Here is a 15,111-nt window from a genome sequence, read left to right as displayed (position 1 = left end):
TTTCACACAAACATGGCAACATTCTGGGATAATGACAATGTTCCAACAGAATTTACACAGTAAAACAAAGAGAACTACAGCAACATCAAAAATAAGTAATGGATTTCATTTCACTCTCTGACTTTTCTCAAAGATAGGAAATTAATTCATCATAAATATATAATCAGTTTCTTTTGCCTTGAATTATAGTTGCACAAATTTAATGGTACAATTTTATTTTCATAAACATTGACAGATGCCATAGACTGCAAAACTGGAAAGTTAATTAGCAGCCTGTTAACTGTTATTCTTCATGAGCAGAATTGTAAAATTATATAAATTTTAGCATCATTATTGTGTTAAAAACACACACATCTGTGGTTGTTTGCTTTGGTCAGATAATATCTTCCTAAGTGGGAGGTTCCAGCAGTTTGGTTTTGTATGGTTTTGTGTTATAGTTTCAAACTCCAAAACAAATGGAAATATCTGAAATCAGTGCTCCAAAGAAAAATTCCAAAAATGTTGATTTTGACAACAATGTATGATTTTTTAACTATTTATTTGTATGATACAGCTGCAAATAAGTATTTGAACACCTGAGAAAATCAATGTTAATATTTGGTACAGTAGCCTTTGTTTGCAATTACAGAGGTCAAACGTTTCCTGTAGTTTTTCACCAGGTTTGCACACACTGCAGGAGGGATTCTGGCCCACTCCTCCACACAGATCTTCTCTAGATCAGTCAGGTTTCTGGGCTGTCGCTGAGAAACACAGAGTTTGAGCTCCCTCCAAAGATTCTCTATTGGGTTTAGGTCTGGAGACTGGCTAGGCCACGCCAGAACCTTGATATGCTTCTTACAGAGCCACTCCTTGGTTATCCTGGCTGTGTGCTTCGGGTCATTGTCATGTTGGAAGACCCAGCCTCGACCCATCTTCAATGCTCTAACTGAGGGAAGTGTTCCCCAAAATCTCGCAATACATGGCCCCGGTCATCCTCTCCTTAATACAGTGCAGTCGCCCTGTCCCATGTGCAGAAAAACACCCCCAAAGCATGATGCTACCACCCCCATGCTTCACAGTAGGGATGGTGTTCTTGGGATGGTACTCATCATTCTTCTTCCTCCAAACACGTTTAGTGGAATTATGACCAAAAAGTTCTATTTTGGTCTCATCTGACCACATGACTTTCTCCCATGACTCCTCTGGATCATCCAAATGGTCATTGGCAAACTTAAGACGGGCCTTGACATGTGCTGGTTTAAGCAGGGGAACCTTCCGTGCCATGCATGATTTCAAACCATGACGTCTTAGTGTATTACCAACAGTAACCTTGGAAACGGTGGTCCCAGCTCTTTTCAGGTCATTGACCAGCTCCTCCCGTGTAGTTCTGGGCTGATTTCTCACCTTTCTTAGGATCATTGAGACCCCACGAGGTGAGATCTTGCATGGAGCCCCAGTCCGAGGGAGATTGACAGTCATGTTTAGCTTCTTCCATTTTCTAATGATTGCTCCAACAGTGGACCTTTTTTCACCAAGCTGCTTGGCAATTTCCCCGTAGCCCTTTCCAGCCTTGTGGAGGTGTACAATTGTGTCTCTAGTGTCTTTGGACAGCTCTTTGGTCTTGGCCATGTTAGTAGTTGGATTCTTACTGATTGTATGGGGTGGACAGGTGTCTTTATGCAGCTAACGACCTCAAACAGGTGCATCTAATTTAGGATAATAAATGGAGTGGAGGTGGACATTTTAAAGGCAGACTAACAGGTCTTTGAGGGTACCTTCAAAGTACCTTAGGCTCCGTCTTACCCCCTGCTCGGCCTAAATCCTCAGTCCCACCAGCTCTGCCTCAGTCTTCAGACTTCCTGGTTCCATCTCGGACGCTCGTCGCCGTCATGGACTGAATTGTTTGCCCTGGAATGTTTTTGTTATTCTTTTGTTCCTTGTCCCCCTCCAGAGCCAAGTGCTCTATGACTATATCAATGTTGAGGTGTTTTATATCAGTTTGCCTAAGTTTCCTGGAAAAAAGTATTGCATCTCCTTTGTCATGCGCTTGCACAACCACCCGTAACAGCAATATGCATACAAAATCTTTAACAAATTTAAAAAATACTTTATTAATATTTGAATAAAGGCTAAAGATGTCAATATTTTTCTAGGCCAGACATTACTTTTTGCCACTACTGTAGATATCTTTGTATCATTTTGCATTGTATTACTAAATGTTGATGTAAAGCTTGATTGTTTAATGTCAGGTTCCATTATAACATTTTAGTAGTTTCTGTAGCCAAGACTTTAAGTTTGTATACAGAAATGAACTTTCAAACGCAGCGAAAACAGTAATAATCAGAAGACACTGTGTATATACTGTATAGATCAACAGTAAAGTATAATCAATGTGTGTTCGGTAATACTCGTTCGTAACTGCAGCATGAAAAAGTGACTGCTGTTAATATTGGTCTATTGTTGATATTATATAATGCTGTGCATGTGACTCAGTTCAACATGAGCAGCAGAGCAAACATGGGCCTCGAGCCTGGATCAGAACAATCTCACCAATCAGTGTTCAGTGTGCTTCATGCTCTGAATGAGTATCAGCACTGATTGGGCTTATTAGAATTCTGTTCTCAGCAAGTGACAGGAGTGCTGACCCATTTGAATGCATCTTCTACCCTGCAGGGTTTAAAAGATTTTTGCATCTTCTGCGTCTTAGTGTGTCTTTACTAATGGGTAGTTGGTGGTTGTAAACTGCTGTGCAATGATAATTAAATATTGTGCTCCCTTTAGACAACCCCTCTCGTGCGCATGCATAAACAGACAAACATGAACAAAGAGAGACAGTTGCAGGGCATGGCTGATTGGTGGCATGTGCAAATCACATGCGGCATCAGTGAGAGCCATGTGGCGGAAATGCAATTACACTCTACGCCCTTCAACCACGAAAGCTATCATATTTGAGAACACACAAAAAAACAGCCAATTCTTGCTGGATGGAGCTGGAACTGGAGTTTCAAGAGATTGTAAACATTGAGAAAGAAGTAAAACTGTGCAAATAAAGTATGAGGTTGTGAGTTAATTTGGTTAAAATGCTAAACGTGAGAAAGGCAGAATCTGCTTAGTTGCTATGGCAGCCATAGAGCCAAGACAATGTGTGTTTTGTGCAGCTAAGGTGGAGGACGGGGGTGGGGCGTTGGTAGTTATGTAACAAATCTGGGTCAGACATACATTCCCCCACTAACAAAGATCTGGTCATCTGCTTGGTTGAACAACCTAAATAAAAATGAGCAAATTGTTCAGAAATCATCATCAGTTATGGAAAGCTGCCAATCGTATATCAGGCTCTCATTGCAAGAGATCCCAATGATCACATCAGTGCTAATCGTCTATAATTGTCAGGTTATACAAGGGCAGAATCCATTAACAGTCTATATCACCCAAAATGCTGAAAATGTGATCTGTATTGGATCTTAGGAATGTCCTTTTATAGTAAAAATGAATCACCATGCTTAACTTGTTGAGACCTGACACCACGTGAACTGCACACAGCTCAGAGAAGATTTGTGAAATGACTAATCATCTAATCATTGCATGTGAAGAGAATCTAATGAAAGCTAACACAAATTCTAATAAAATATATTAAAATACTATGTGTTGTCTGACCTTTCGGTATCGTCAACAGTGTTTGTTTGGGTAAAAAGGCTGATATGACGCCAAGGACAAGGCTGTTTGCAGCTGAAAAAGCAGTTTGCTGTTTACAAATAAAACAGGACAAAATGTCCATCAGATTCTTTAACGTCAGTCCACTGCAGCTGTGTGTCAATTATCAGCATGCGCTTTGGAGGATAGTGTCTTCTTATGACAGGGCCATGACGGTTCATCAGTGTTAAGGAAAAAATTGTTACCGTAACAGATGTATGTTGTGTTACCGTATACTATGAAAGGTTGATCTGTTGATTAAGAAAACATGATTTTGCATAAAATGCAGTTGTGCAATTATGTGCAACAGTGTTTGTTGGTTCAGCAGGATGATGCATTGTTTTTACAGCTGTACTGCTTATGCAAGATCAGACTCTCTGGGAGAAACATGAGCAGGATACAGTAGAGTGAAAGGTGAAGTTTGACTGAAACGGGAATGTTAAATGAATGTTAAATAAAATGACCAGAACAAGTGTACTAAGAGTTACAAATGGAAGGACAGTCGGCTAAACATTAAGAAACAAACTCCGGGCCTATAAAGAAATTGTTGTACAAATAGTAAAGAGAAATAATTTTCTAATCTTGTTAATGTCTTGAATTTGATGCATTAAAAGGTAATGATTACAAAATAAGCTGTTTGAAATCGTGGTGAATTTAGGCAAAACATTTTGGTGTTCAGCCCCTATACTTTGAACTCTTCATGAGATTCTCCAGCATTCCATCTTGCCATGAACAAAGAAACTGCTGACATCCGAGGTCAAGGCCCCCCCAAAAAAGGGCACGTGGGATCAAGGAAGCTCCCCTGACATGGAATTATGGAATTAGCATCAAAATAGCAGAGTTTTTATTGTGTTAAAGTCACCATGAAATCAAAATGGACCCACACAAAATATTTGCCATGTTAAAATGACGTGACCCGAGGTGATATCCTGGTACTGTATTGTTATTTGGTGATGTGAAGAGCAAAAATTACACAATGGAACACACTTATTATCGTGCTTTCCCATCGGAGACAACAGGATAATTAATACTGTACAGGACAGTAGTGTATAAGTTAATAACAGCTTAAATTTTGTTTGTCACACAGTGACTTCAGAAGATTTGGAATATTAGCACAAATCATATGGACTTCTTGAAAGAACCAAATTCAGTGGGAAAAAATAGCAACATGAGGATTAATAAATAATGATATATTTCTAATTTTAACTATTCATTTAAAGTCACCATGAAATCAAAATCGACAATTCTTTTTTCTCTCTCTCTTTTTATGCAGTTTACTATAAAATGTTTTATCCTTGCACATCTTATTTTTTTTTTATTTAATATGCCCTCATAATCTTTAATCAAAAACGTTAAATTCCCCTCCCCCTTGAAAACGGCATCTGTTCTTTTCATGACGTATGTCTCGACGGAGGGTGGGACTAATAAATATCCTGCACAACTGATTGCAAATTGCAACAACTTAGAATGGCAACTTTCAATGATCTAGTAAATTAGCGAGGGCAAAATCAAGTTTTATGTCAAAAAGTATTGCAACTTCCGTTCCATGCCGAATTTTTTTCTAAATTACTTATTTGGAAATTCCAGTTAAACTTGTAAAAACATTGCCGTAAGTCTTACTGATCACCAGGATGTAATGACTCAAATCTATGTGCACTCATCAAAACTGAACCATGGTGCAACTACTTGATTGCATTTGGTTGAAAACTGTAAACAGTTGTGAAAGATCTCTAACTGTAGACTGTGCAATAAAACTAACTTGTTTAACTGCAGAACAGATCACGGTGTCAGGTCTGCAGTGTGTAAAAGCTGCTGGTCTAGAGGTTGTAAACACGGGGGATGGGGAGCCTCACCTGTTTTTCCAGCACAGTCCCAACACCCACCCACCATACTTGTTTCCTGTATTTAAAATCTTCTCCATGCCGGTGTCAAATAGCACAAACACTGAACAAAATGTTCTTCACAAACACCTCCCCTGCACGTTCAGCTTGATGCGAGGACATCTTGGCTGCACTTGTGTAACCCTAGCCTTGCAAGTTTTAACTGGCAGGAGCTTAGATTGTGATTCTGCGTAATATGAATGTTAAGTTTACCATGTCCAGTGTTAAGGGCTCAGTGTATGCCACCATCTATTGCTTGTGCACAGATGTGCAAAGTGTAAAGACACTGTCAACAGAGTAAAATGACAGAGTAAAGTAGGGATGCACCTATACCATTATAGGTTTCGGGCCTGATATGGCACTCGTGTACTCGTACTCGTAGAAGGATGTCTATGAATTAAATGTATCAAATTAATAGAATGTTAAACAAATGAAAGATTTACGCCTATATAGCTGCTGTGCGCTATAAACTAGGAGGGGATTGAGTGTACAGCGGTCTTGTCGAGCTTACATCCCTTTTTCACAGACATATATACAGCGTTATTCTACTTCACTTTGACCTATATTAATTGAGTTAACATTAGTTAATAATCCCGCCTATAGTTCTTGCACTTGAACGTCATTGGCCGTCATAGAACAACGGCGTTATTCAAATCAAGCATCAGTATTTTCGAGGAGATACGTTTTTCCCCATAGTGTAAAACACAAACTTCCCCAAACACATACCTACTTCGGTCTTGGCACATTTTCTTTTTTCATTTTTTTTCATTGAAGCTATAGCCATATGTCAAAACGCATGTCATTATCTGCAGCAATGCATGATGTTCATGTCAAAAACAGTTAATAAATAAATATAAATCATTAAGTATCAGAAAAAATAAATTTCCACATGACTCCTCTAAAGTTGAATCCGCATTTTTATTTGGATGGATGTTATAAAAATATGAACTCACAGCATTTAAATTAATGCCTTCTCAGATGAAGGAATTCTTATTCAGCATTTGAAGAGTCTGTTTTGACTCACAAGTATAGCAGATAAGAGAGAATGAGAAGCTTCTGCTGTTGACAGACAAGAAGATGATTTTGATAGGAGTACTCAGCTTGGAAATAATAAATCTCAAAAACCATATACATTGAACAGTTTGAATCAATAAACATTATTGCTGAAAAAAATTATTTTATTTTTTTTTACATTTTTGTGGAAAACATGATACATTTTTTTTTCGGGATGCTTAATTGCATTAGAAAGTTCAACATATTTTATATGAAACTGATTTTTTTTACTGTCACTCTTTGATCAATTTAATTAATTCTTGCTAAATTCTTGCTAAATAAAAGTATTCATTTCTTAAAAAAACTCTAACTGTCCCCAATCTTTTTAACTATTATATACGTATAAAATATAAAATCTATCTCAGGTGTTTTTCTCACTCACTCACTCACTCACTCTCTTTCTGTCTTTCTTAAGATAACAAGATAATGTGACACCTCAAATAGAGTTAGCTGCGTATCAGGTTTGTCAGCAAATTGTAGTAATGAAACCAATCCTGCTGCCACGTCACACAATCAAACAGCTGAGCTGTGTACGTCAAACGTGGGCCAAGTATGCTTACAATTTACAATATACTTATTTACTTTCAAAACAGTTTACACCCATATTAAACGGTAAAAGATCCTAGAGAACTTCAGGAGAAACATCTCAGACAAAGCTGATACTGAAATGACACATAACGTTATGGTTACTCACGTAACCCTGGTTGCCTGAGATAACGGGAACGAGCATTCTGAAGAGTGATTGGTTCACGTCTGTGCATTTGAACAGTTAAATGGTGTTTCAGCTCGCCAGAATGGGCAGGGTTGTCTGCCTATAAAGTCACGCAGAAACACTGCTATTTCAGATCTTTCGACTGAGACTCACTGGGCAGCGCAGCAGCACGGCAAGCTAAGAATGCTTGTTCCTGTTATCTCAGGGAACCATGAGTAACCATAACGTTCCCTTTCGATACGGTTTTCACAATGTGTTAGCTTTTAGCCAACACTTATGGGGAACTAATCCAATAGCGCTATGCGACAGGCACAGAACGTAATCCCCTAGGCAGCTAGGGGGCGCTCAATTGTTATAAAATCTGATAAAAGTGGATGGCGATGACCACCGTCGCACATATCTGTGATGAAGATTCCGATGGACCACACCCAGGAGGAGGCCATACCTCTAGTGGAGTGGGCCCTGACTCCCAGTGGACATGACAAGTCCACAGATTTATATGCCAGCACTATTGCGTCCACAATCCATCCAGATAGTCTCTGCTTAGAGACCAGAAGTCCTTTGCTGTGGCCTCTGAAGCAAACAAACAGCTGCTCTGATTACCGAAACTGGTCAGAGACTCAGAGTGCTAGATATACACTCCCAAGGTGGATGGGGTGCTTGTTCGCTTTTTTGCAAGCGGCAGAGCGAACAGCACTATCACCTGCGTTATGAACGGGGTGGAGAGCACTTTTGGCACATAGACGTCTTTCAACCTAAGGACCCTTACTGTCATTGGGGCCAAACTCAAAGAAGGAAAGTTCCACAGATAGAGCCTGCAAATCACCAACTCGCTTGACTGACGCTAGAGCCAACAAGAGGGCAGTCTTAAGTGAGAGGGACCGAACGAGGGTGGAGAAACCTAACGGGGAAACGACCAGGTCGTGTTTCTGTCACATGCCTGTCCTGTCTTGTGCTGCACATGGGTGTTTTGTTTTGGCTTGCTCAGTTTGTGCCACTGGTAAGACTTCCAATCGACCCCCAGATGGGCTCCTTCAACCGCTGCCGATCCCTTCGAGACACGGTTTTGACCGTGGTGGACCGATTCTCGAAGGCGGTCCATTTCATTCCCTTGCCCAAATTACCCTCAGCCAAGGAGACAGCGTTAACAGTCGTTAACCACGTCTTTCGGTTACATGGCCTCCCGACGGACGTGGTTTCCGACAGAGGACCCCAATTCGTGTCCAAATTTTGGCAAGAGTTTTGTAAATTACTGGGTGCGACTGTTAGTCTGTCCTCAGGGTTTCATCCCCAGAGCAATGGCCAAACTGAGAGAGCCAACCAGGATTTGGAGAGAACGTTGCGATGTCTGGTCTCCAAGAATCCTTCCTCATGGAGCCAACAACTGTCAATGGTGGAGTACGCCCACAATTCGTTACCAGTATCATCTACGGGCCTATCTCCGTTTGAGTGTAGTCTAGGTTACCAGCCACCAATTTTTCCTAGTCTGGAATCTGAAGTCGCGGTCCCCTCCGCTCACGCCTTCGTCCAGAGGTGTCATCGCACTTGGACTAGAGCCCGCGAGACTCTACTCCAAGCGGGAGCGCGCACCAAGGCCAAAGCCGATCGCCACCGGTCTACCCAGGTGAAAAAGACGTACTATTAAATATATAAAAAATGTACTTGAGTATGTTTTTAGTACAATACAAATATACTTTAATGCATTTTTAATACATTTAACAGTACGTCTTTTTCACCTGGGTAGGCCTCCCGTATACGTCGTTGGTCAAAAAGTGTGGCTTTCTACCAAGAACATTCCTCTCCGTTCCGTCTCTAATAAACTTGCTCCCAAATGTATCGGCCCGTTCACTGTCACCAAGATCATTAGCCCGGTGGTAGTCCGCCTCAAACTCCCTCCAGTGTACAGGAGAATTCATTCCGCCTTCCATGTTTCCAAAATAAAACCCGTGTTTCATTCTCGTTTTAATCTGCCTGTCCCGGTCCCCCCCCCGCCGCGACTCGTAGAAGGGGAACCTACATATTCGGTTAATCGTATTCTGGACTCAAGGCGGAGGGGACGCGGATTCCAGTACTTGGTGGACTGGGAAGGTTATGGTCCGGAGGAGAGAAGTTGGGTTCCTGCTAGAGACATCCTGGATCACTCCCTTATTGATGATTACAATCGACAGGTAAGGGAGTCTGGGGACGCCAGGAGGTACTGTCAGGGTTCATGAATTCACTGTTTTCTTCGTGTCTCGTGTATTTGTTGTTTTGTGTGTGTGAGTGGGCGTGACCGCTCATTCCTGCTGATCAGCGCGCCAGCTGATCTCATTCCCCGCACCAGCTGCTGCCAATTCACTCACCTATAAAGACTCATCGCACTCTCCTCTCTTTGTCAGATCGTTGTTTGGTGTCCTCAGTGTGTGTCATCGTGTGCCGTCTCCAGTCCTGTTCCTGATTCAAGTTTTCCTGTTCGGTGTCTTCGTGGTGTTCGTCTCATCTCGTCTGGATGTTCACTGTCACTGGATTCACCGTCACCTGTCTTCACCTGCACGCTGATCATCTAGTCCCTGTGCCACCAGCCCACCCGAGTTCCTGTATTTCTTTGTGTCTTTTGACCCTCAATAAAGAGTTACTTGCATCATTGCTTCCGCTTCATGAATTATGACAGTTTCCCAATCGATTGGCTTAAACCCGGGGTGTGGTTCGCCGCAATGGCTGCCACATACACTTTGAGTGTGGAGGGGGCACGTGCCCACCATCCAACAGTTCTTGCAGAAATGTGAGAATAGTTATGATCTCGCATTTAGCAAGGTCTGATTTCAGAGCTAGGCACCAGCTAGAGAAAACTGACCATTTCTGAGTGTAAAGGCACCTCGTGGACGGGGCCCTTGCCTCTGAGATCGTTCTCATGACCCCACGGGGGAAGTCTGATGTCTCCCGTCGAGGAGCCAAACATGCAGGTCCCACAACTCCGGTTGGGGGTGCCAAATCGCCCCCTGTGCCTGAGAGAGAAGATCCCTTCTCAGCGGTATTGGCCATGAGATAGCAAACAAATTGGCCACTGACAGCAGCTGGATCAGTTCTGGGAATCAAGGCTGGTTCTGCCAGCGTGGTACACTCAGGAGAACTGAACATTTCTCCTCCTTGACCTGACTCATGAGCTGTGGCAAGCAACGCGTAGACTAGAGGCACAGGCGAGGCAAACTGTTCAGACGTGAACCAATCAGGCTTCAGAATTTGGAGAAAACAGGAGTATGACCCCATATGCGTCATCAGCTAAAAGCAGAAAGGGAACCTCAACCACAATTGAGTCACTTAAGATATAAAACAGGAACCGGCATTGGGCAATAAAAGTTGGTCACACTTTAGGTGATGTATGTTACATTGTATGTAGGGCCTACTCAAATAAGTACCACTGAGTAATATTAATGAACTACATGTACTTAGAGTTAAGGTTAGGATTAGGGTTTGGTTTGTAATTATGCATAATTTTATGTTTTTGCTATAGTAAGTACACATAGTAACATGTAACTATGTCACCTTAAAATAAAGTGTAACCTAAAAGTTTCCTCTGAACACTATCACTGATTTTCCATTATGCAAATATACAGTATATTTCATGCCACATGCCAGTCTTGTATCATAAAAGCACATATCCTAATGTTTAAAGAAGAGTTTGTTAATCATCTTATGAGTTTGATAATCACCATGACTCATAATACAGTTTACTGGTCACACAGTAAACAACAGTGAGGTAATGACTTCACAAGTACTAAAGTCCCTGGCAAAGAAACGCCCTCCGTCTCACCTTATATGCCATATTAGATGCTTAAATTATCAGATAAATTAATGCACAATCAGACAGTAAACCTAAGCATTTTAAAAAAATCTGTAGACTGAATAGCATTCCAATAAACTTCAAAGGGTTTTATGATTATTTGTTAAAGTAAATCTATTAATTTTATAAAATTAGGTACTGAAAAATGGGGAACACTTTACAATAAGGTAAACATATGTTTTAACTAACACAAACTAACTATGAGCAATACATTTGTTACAGTATTTATTCATCTTTGTTAATGTTAATAAAAATCCAGCTGTTTGTTCATAGTTCACAGTGCATTTACTAATGTTAACATATACAACTTCTGATTTTAATAATGAATCAGTAAATGTTGAAATTCGCATTAAACAAGATTGATAAATGTTGTAGAAGTATTTTATCATTAGTTCATGTTAACTAAAGTCGTTAACTAATGTGAACTAATGAAACCTTATTGTAAAGTGTTACTGAAATATGAAACAGGAAACATAGCATTAGGATTAGTGTCATAACCTTGTTCAAATATTTGAACATTACAGGTTTTCCTTCTTAACTCAAAGACACGTCAGTGGTATCCTGTGCAAGAGCCAAAGAACATTTCAACAACACACCACTACAGTGAAATAATTTTTTTGACTGGGTATAGTGACCAATCAAAACGTTGCCTCACATCACACATTCCATCATGAGACTAGTGAACACACTAGTGTTTGTTTTTGTGTGCCTGCACAAAACGCCCTCTGCTCATAAAAGTCTTTGTGGGAGAAACGGTGGAATATTTGATACTTTTAATCTCATAGCTTCAGGGCACTCCCCACTCAGGCGTTCCTGTGACGTCATTTCGAGTATGCATGGATTATCTATTTAGAGTATGGCGTCATATACTGACGCTTTTGAAATTTCTTCAATATCCGACGCACAGGGCACCCTTAGGCGTCAATATGAGACGCAGATAAATATGAGTCTAGGAGGCGCCTCCTAGCGGTCTAACCCTAAACCCTACCCCAGACCTACCCATAACCGGCGTCTCATATTGACGCTAAAGGGTGCCCTTTGCGTCGGATATTGAAGAAATTTCAAAAGCGTCAGTATATGACGTCCTAGGATGAGAATGCGTTGGGTATATCGTCAGACTTGCTTTGTTTATTTCTGCCACAGAAATCTTATTGTGCACTGATCCTTGTTATGTAATGATTATTCACACCTATTTATTCAAGCACACAATATGAAAAAGCCACTCACGCAGGAGTTCATGAACATTGGGTCACACTATTCAGTTGTGAAAAAGAAGTGTGCTTAATTGTATAAAATATGCACTTGTAGAACACTTCAAATCTTAAAAGTATATTTTTAACTGTACTTACAAATAATATAATATTAATGAAATAAAAGGCCACTTAAATGTATATAGAGAGTACACTTTATATAATGTATATTAACAAACTTGTGAAGAAAACAATTTCGTAAAAGTTTTACTTTAAAGTGCATTTTAAATCACTGTTTTTAATTACCTTTTGTCATTCTTTAATGAATCCAACACTTATGTTGATGTGCTGACTACCATACTAAAATACTTGAAAAATATTTGATTTTAACTGTAGTGTTATTTGATATTATTTCATTTATTTTAAATCTACTAAATTGTAACTTCATCATTACAAATGTGTAATTATATATTATATTATAACTATATTTCAATTACATGACATACATCTTTCGATAGAAATTACATTATATATTAGATTACCATTAATGCTTGTCAGTACATTCAACACTTTACGCATATGAAATTTAAAGATGCATGTAAGTCCTAAGCGGTCAAAAAAAAGCAATCTAAAGTTCTAATTTCTAATTTCAACTAATTTCATTTCATTTAAACTATCCATAATAAGTACTCTTTTTAAAAGTTCTGAAGTTTTAAAGAAGGAATACATCCACTTGGTGTGATATAATGACAAATTTCTAGTTTAACTGTCTTTCTTTATAAAACCTTTAGTCATCAAAGGTCAAAATTCAGTTTTGCTTGCTTTAAGCCTCACTAACTCACTTGTTATGAACTTGTTGAATACAACTCATTCTCTCTTTAATGTATGGTAGCTCTAGAGCTGCGTCCTATACAGCCATTTTCTTCATAAAAGCCAGGATCAGCTCTATGCTCTTCAACCTTCAGTTTACTTTGTCTTTCTTTTAGAACACAGATGCATAATAGCTGAGAACTGAATTTATGAAACCAAATGGTGCAACATCTGACGTCAAACCGTTTCAGATAATTAAAGGGCTATAGAACTGAACCTGTTGAACAGGTATTAAGAATGAATATTGACTCCAAACAAATTAGTCACATAACTATTTACAACAAGGTGGTGGGAACAGATAGTTCACCCAAAAATAAAAATTATATTATTTACTCACTGTCAATGTTTCTCAACATTCTTTCTTCTGTGGAACATAAAGCATCTTTTTTTTTTCATATGTAAGTCAATTAACCAAAACTTAAAATTTGGTTCAAAATATCTTCTTTTGTGTTCCAAACAATGACATGAGGTTGAGTAAATGATGACAGAATTTTCATGTTTAGGTGAATTATCCCTTAGAGCAGGGGTGTCAAACTCAGTTCCTGGAGGGCCACAACCCTGCAGAGTTTAGCTCCAACCAGCTCCAAAAACACCTGCCTGGAAGTTTCTAGTAATCCTGAAGACCTTGATTAGCTGATCAGGTGTGTTTAATTAGGGTTGGAGCTAAACTCTGCAGGGTTGTGGCCCTCCAGGAACTGAGTTTGACACCCCTGCCTTAGAGGGATATTTGAGGCAAGTGCCAAATACCCAAATATATGGAATGTTGGAAAATTCCAGTGAATATATGTCCTCTGTTAAGGCCTAGTCTCCTTGAACACAATCAAGGACCAGTGAATGTGAGTGAGCATTTTTCCATATATTGGCCATATGAGCAGAAACTTCCTATAGGAAAAATGGGGGTTTGGCTATGCTAAAGACTAGCTTTACCAGGCTGGCAGTCCAGTTTAAACCAGCTAAGACCAGCTTAGGCTGCTTCAAGCAGGTTGTTCAAAAATATAAAACCAGAGTCATAAATGTTTGAAGATCCAATAATCTTAAAAAACAAACAAAAAAAAAAACGGGCCAAGTCTAATCCAGTAATCAGGCATTGCCACTGCCAAAGGGGCATACTATTATCATGTAATCAAACAGAAAATCATTATTGCTTGTCAATTATTGCTTCAATGATAGATGCAAGTTACTTTAATACATTTAGAAATGATAAGGATTTATGCTGCTATTGTCCAAAAAAATACCTTTGCAAAACGAGAGCATTCCCAAATATGTGTGTTGTAAATATTTAATTTACATTTGTTGTACAGCGCTTTTCACCACCATATATATTGTTTCAAAGCAGCTTTACAGAAAATGCATGTTTCTACATTATAATTTAGAGTAATCTGTTATCAGATGTGACTGTGTCCAAGTATGTCAGAAATGTACAGTTCTAAGATAATACAAATCATGTAGCTAACATAATGTATTCATTTGGGCAGAAACAATGAGCTCATTAAAGCAATTATTACAAGGTGTGATCATAATGATAACAATATATAGAAAATTTGGCAGTTGTGTATATACAGTGACCCCAAAATGTATACAGACACTTAAACCAGAGTATGATGTGGTCACAGTTACTGTATGTTTGTTTAGTTTATACGATTACCTTTTGAATATATACACTGATATTAAAATAATAATTTAGGCTGTAAGTGTAACATAAAAAATCATTATGTTTTACAAAAAAATCTTTACTTGGATAATTTGAGTAGCTCACTAAATTTGGATTTGTAGCAAAAATATATTTTGCATAATTACATATCGCACTTCTTATCCTGAGTAATCTAGACAAGGCTTTGTAGACATTTGCATTTCCATTAAGTTACATTTACTTAAAATATTTACTGCTGAATTTGGCTAAGGCTGATACAATGAACC

At 39.2% G+C, this 15,111-nt stretch overlaps 1 protein-coding gene across 1 annotated transcript in view; it reads right to left on the bottom strand.

Moving 5' to 3' along the window:
• The window catches only part of LOC311091899 (retinol dehydrogenase 8), a 239,871-nt gene that overhangs the window by 78,830 nt on the left and 145,930 nt on the right, over nucleotides 1–15,111 (bottom strand). The window lies entirely within an intron of this gene.

Source organism: Abramis brama, assembly GCF_963993115.1.
Source record: "Abramis brama genome assembly, chromosome: 11".
Lineage (NCBI taxonomy): Eukaryota > Metazoa > Chordata > Actinopteri > Cypriniformes > Leuciscidae > Abramis > Abramis brama.
This window is presented reverse-complemented; position numbering and strand designations above follow the sequence as displayed.